The sequence below is a fragment of the Onychomys torridus genome, chromosome X (genome assembly GCF_903995425.1).
Source record: "Onychomys torridus chromosome X, mOncTor1.1, whole genome shotgun sequence".
NCBI lineage: Eukaryota > Metazoa > Chordata > Mammalia > Rodentia > Cricetidae > Onychomys > Onychomys torridus.
This window is the reverse complement of record NC_050466.1, coordinates 127,500,677-127,506,605: the sequence shown is the minus strand read 5'-3', so window position 1 is coordinate 127,506,605 and position 5,929 is coordinate 127,500,677. Positions and strand designations below refer to the sequence as shown.

The 5,929-nt window shown below is 42.2% G+C and overlaps 1 pseudogene; it reads right to left on the bottom strand.

Moving 5' to 3' along the window:
• Positions 1-4,888: 4,888 nt before the first annotated feature.
• LOC118573753 lies at positions 4,889-5,708 on the bottom strand (annotated as a pseudogene).
• Positions 5,709-5,929: the final 221 nt, after the last annotated feature.

Below are 5,929 nucleotides of genomic sequence, written 5' to 3'. Positions count from 1 at the left end.
GGGGTCAACTAAAACTAAGTATGCATGAAAAAGACATAAGGAAACTCAATACTTAAGCTAATTCAAAATAAAGTTTTGAACAAATTTGAGTGACAGTATCCTACATTGGTAGATAAACCCATCCCCAGAAGCTAGAAGATTATTAAAGAAAAATCCCAGAGCAGGGGGTGGAATATCTTTCTATGAAATGTTGACCAGTGAGATCATTGAGGTAACAAAACAATATCATCTATTGGCATGGCTGTTGGTGATCTTCAATAGTAGTGGATGATAATGGTAGTACTAGTTACTAGGTGATAAAACTCTATTGCTAAAGACACCACACACTTTGGTTGCAGGACATAGAGAAATCCAACTTCAATAGAGTTGGAAACTTCTTCCTACTGGCTACATTTCTTAGTGCTAGATAATTCAGACTGCTCAGGGTAGGGATAGAATCATGAATAGTCCTAATCACCTGAGGACTTTGCATGCTACTTTACCCACTTTTAAGTCAAGATTCACCCACTGGTCCAATAATGACCTGACTGGTATGGGGCAACCAACTGCTTCCTAGAATTCCACTCCACAGAAGGAAATTGACATCTAGTATTGTAAACCCAATCAAAAACCCATGACTGGGGAGGTCATAGGCCCTACTGGGGAAGTTATTGTTGTGCTAATTGAACATAATATACCTATCAAAATGCCTTCTAAATATTTGTGTACCCATAAAATACTACTTAGGTAAGCTTTGTTAGTTACTACAATATATCATAATTGGTCAAAATACTGTGAACAAGTGACTATTGAACATGTAGGTTGTAGCATGAATCTTAAAAGGTCTTATTAATAAAAACAAACCTGGAGCCGGGTATTGGAGTTAATGCTGAAAGATCAGAGAAACAGAACAAGCCACAGCTAACCTCACCTCACCATCTTCTCAGCTGATCCTGTTTCCTCAGACTGGAAGCCTCTGAGTCCTCATCCAAATGGATCTCAGCTGAACTGCTGCTCAAAAGCCTAAAAGCTTAACCAGGCTCTAGTTCCTGGTCCCCATGCCTTTTATACCTTTCTGCTTCCTGCCATCACTTCCTAGGATTGAAAGTGTGTGTCACCATGCCTGGCTGTTTCCAGTGTGGCTGGATCCAGATGGATCTCTGCCTTCAGAATGCTAGGATTAAAGGTGTGTGTCCCACCATTTTCTGGCCTCTATGTCTAGTGGCTGTTCTGTTCTCTGAACCCAGATAAGTTTATTAGGGTGCACAATATTTTTGGGGAAAGCAATATCACCACAATAGATTTACATGGAATATCTACATCGATTCCCCAAGGCTCAAGAGAAAATCAAGAACAAATTAAAAAGAATGAAAGAGCAGGAGAGAGGGGTAGGGTATTATAGAACACTGTCTTCTGGACATGTTATAACCATTGCACTCTAGAACTCACATTGAGCATGTCAATATTCCATCATAGACTAAGAAACAGCTCACAAAGCCTCATCATTCTTTGACTTTTCATAGGAGATGAGAACATAAGGGAACAAGATGGTTGAGCTGAAACAGGGATGGAGTGGGAAAGCAATGAAAGATATACCTTGATGGGGAGACATCATGGGAATAGAGAGAAACTGGGTGCTAGGGAAGTTCCCAGGAATGCCCAAGGATGTCCCCTGCTTGGACTACTAGAAATAATGGAGAGGGTGCCTGAATTGAACTGGCTTACCTCAGTGACCAAATTGGTGAATACTCTAACATTCATCACAGAGCTTTTCTCCAGTGACTGATGGAAGCAGATGCAGAGATCCACAGCCAAATACCAGGAAGAGCTCCAGGAGTCCAGTCAGAGAGAGAGGAGGGATTTTATGAGCAAGTTTATCAGGATCATGATGGGGAAACCTGCAGAGATGACCAAACCAAACTAGTAGGAATTCATGAAAGTTGGATCAATGGCTGTGGAGCCTGCATGGGACTGGGCTAAGCCCTCTGCATGGAGAGACAGTTGTGTAGCCTGATCTGCTTGGGAGGCCCCCTGGCGGTAGGATCAAAATCCATCCCTGGTGCATGAGCGGGCTTTTTGGAGTCCACTATCTATGGTGGGACAGCTTGTGCAGCCTTGAGGCAGGGGGAAGGGCTTTACTGGATGTGCTTCCCCATGGGAGGCCTTACCTACTTGTGGGGAGGAGTGGGGGACAGGTTGGGAGGGGGAAGCTGGGGTGGTGGAAGGAGGGAAGAGGGGGATCTTAGATTGGTGTGTAAAATGAATGACAATTAAAAAAAAAAAAGCCTGGTCTTCCCAGATGTGTCTGGAAATCTAACTTTTCCTGCCTTATAAAGGCTATAAAGTAGTTTGCTTAACAATTACTCCTCATAATTCTCTTCCTTCTGCTCACCATGGAATTAGAGGAGTTTACCACCTCTGGCACTCCCTTGAGTTTCATTTATTTTCAGTGAAATTCTATGAATATGAATATCAATGAAAATTGTGCATATTTTCTCTTATCAATTCATTGTTATCTTATTACTTAGACCCTCAAATATTGAACCTGAAAAGACAAAGGAAAGCATTGTCCTTATAAACATCACTAACTCAATTGCTATTTATACATACAAAGTGCTCATATTATAAATCAAGTGTTTGAAATACTTATTCTACCTAGACTCTAGGCCTTAGAAGCACTAGAAAAATTTTAATATAAATTTCTAGTGCTACATAATCTCCTTGAGGAGAAAATATCTAACAGGTACAACCTCTGAGAAGAAATGCAGCATCAAGACAAGTATTCCTTTATCTCCAAGGGTATTTGACTCCCTGATGTAACCAATGTACCAAAAATCAAGAGGGATCTATGTCACGAACTCCACAAAATCCTAATAATTTGATTCCATTTCACTATACTGGTTTAATCATCAAATGTGATTGGGTTGGATTGAGACAAACTGTGAAACAAGAATAACTTTTCTTTATAGCTTCCTATCTACATTCATTTTCCCCTCTCCAGTTTCTCAATGACCTCCGTGGAGTCAGCACCAGGGACTCCTTGCTTTCATATTGTACTCTGAGTGCTCCAGGAAGTACAGAACTTCACTTAGGTTTTTCTAATCTTTTCTGTCAACCTGATTAACCAAATCACCAGTGCCCTCTAATCAAATAATATACTCATCTCAAAACAGCTGCTCACTATTATTATAAAATTAATCCAATGTAAATTAATCACAATAGGGTAGGAATGAATAATATGATACTTGCCCTTCTTCCCTAGCCTCTTCAGGAGTATTAGCATTTATAAATTAGTTAAATCTCTAGCTAGTATGATTGCAGAATATGTGGTAAAAATTAGAATATTTCAACAAGTTTAAGGGAGAGGAGTTAAAGTTAATATAATGGATTAGGTATAGAATATTCTTCCAAAAACATGAGCGCAACTTCCCGAGGGACAAGCTGGGCCAAACTAAGATTTTCAGTGTTACTTTGTTTTATTTATTGGTACCTAGAAAGTGAGCCAATTTGACTTCTTTTGCTGTCTTCAAATAAACATTCAAGAGATATAAAAGAGTATGAATATCACCAAATTGATGTACCAAGATTAAAATGGCTATAATTAAGAAAACAAATTACAACAAATACTGAAAAAGATATAGACAAAGCAGAATTCTTTTTTTTTTTCTTCAAACTTCCCTATTATTTTAATTTGCCCGAGAGAAAAATCACAGGTTCTGGAGGACCATCCAACAGTAACAGTTCCAGGAGTCTCAAAATCCCACTTGATAATGCACTGTGGTCCAATATGGTTGAGAAAAAATTCATCTCTGATACCTCAGAGTTGACAAACATTTAAAATAACAGAAAAACTCGATGAGGTTTTTCTCCCCACCCCATTTACAATACACACCACAAATAAAAGCTCCCAATCAATGTCCTTGGGTGCTTGTAAAGCATCCCAAATATGACTGTATACTTCAGGCAAATCTAAGTATTTTCTGGAGACTTCCAGCGTATGCCAGACATGCCATTTGAAAATCTCAGATGCAGCACTGAAGTGGACAGTCCAGAAGACACACCAGCCAGGCAAGTGAAGATAGATCTAGTCCTTGAGACTTCTGGTAATTAGGGGTGAAACTGAGTGCTTAGAGAGCACCCCCAAAAGCCAAGAGGAAAAGCTAAAACTTATGAGTATCTCACCTTGTCCACCATGCTGTACCCCATGACTCCACATGGAGACAAATGACTTTCCAGTAACTGGTGTATTGCTCTCTGTTGGAATATAAAGAAGAGATCAGGAAGAGGGGAGAGGAAATGCCTATCCTAGCCACAAACTACTTATTTTGCTTTGAAGATCTTGTCCAAATCACTGGCTGGACTGTGTGGCAGAAGAAAAGAAATGCAGAGCATGAGCTTGCATAGAAAGGGGTTGCCTCCACCCATCTTTGGAAGCTACAAAGTATCAAGCCAGTGTATCACAGAGCTGAGATAAAGGTGGCTCTGAGGATGTGTGGAATGAAGGCAACACATGGGAAAGCATGGGTGGGGCAGGACCCCAAGGTCAATGGTAAGGCTGGAGAGGGCTGGAGACAAGTGGCTTCTTGGTGACTGAATTTCCACATGCAAGGGTGGAGAAGAGGCCAGCTTCCTCCATTCTTGCCAACTTGGCTCCTCTCCAGACCACATTGGCACCATCCTGTGCATTCTTTTGTGGCCAACCCGGGAAGCCACAGAGGACCAGCACACCTACTATCCTCTGAGCAAGAAACCAGCTGTGATGGAAACACGTTGGACTTGCTGGTTTACAAAAAAAAGGTGAACAAGATCCTTTCTTTTCAAAAATCATGCCTAATGGCAGTTCAACTTCACAAGTCTTGTCTTGCATTCTCTACTACATTTTGATCAGTCAGACTGTCAATTGCAGTCACTAGTAGTAAGGACCCAGCTTTTCATATCCCAGGTAACTTGGCCACTCTGGGAATAGGCCGTAGGAACAGCAGGGGCTTCCAAGCTGGTCAAAGGATATTCCCAAGTTCGGTCCATTGTACGGCTCAATCATTCCCTGAGTGGATTGGAGTTCAACCTGGGTAATTTTTACCTTTGTTGCTGTCCCAGTATGCCTGGCCATTACACTCATAGCACATGGCAGACTCCATTCTTTCATAAGACTGAATTTTCTCACGTAAGCTGATGTCAAAGGAGAATGTGTCCACATCTGAAACAGCATGAGTGTCCTTCACACACCAACAAGGGAAGTCTGTGAAGCTTTTCCAGGTATCAAATGTCATTCTGATCTTCACAACCTTCTCGAATGCCAGGTTCTGGACCTTAACAGTGCCTTCAATGGCTTTGTCCTTCAGTACATGGTTGTCAAGGCAGATATGGTTGGTCTGAAGTCTAAGTAATCTGCAGAAGGCTACAGAAAATCCAAAACAAAGCTCTCACTCTCTGCTGTCGTCAGACCCATGATGAGGTTAATGGAATATCTAGTGAGTCATCAAATTCTGAGAACACTTTGACCATTGTCAGGGTCAGGCCCTGATTGTCAGCGAAAGGAAGGACACCCGCTTCTTCACCTTCTTTTCCTGCACTGTGGGGGCCACCATTCTGCTGGCTTCATCCCTGCTGCCCAGCTGAATACAAGGTTTCAGTGGCTTGCTCAGCTTTGGGGAGATCTTGAAGGTGAAGCACTCCCTGTGCAGAGAAGGGGCCATGCTGCTGTAGCCATACTGTATGTCCAGAGCCATCACAGGGCTAGACAAGCAGGCTGGAGGTCTGCTGCCTGGATTGCAGCACTCTGGACTCCAGCTCCTGCAGCCGGTGGCACACTTTAACTTTCCTCTCCCTACTAAAGGTGCCATCCCAGACCTTCCCCCAGCTCAACACATGAATACCGAATATGGGACAGGGACGCAGCCAATGATCACTCCCTAGACAGGGACCAATAGCCACACTTGGGGTGAGCAGC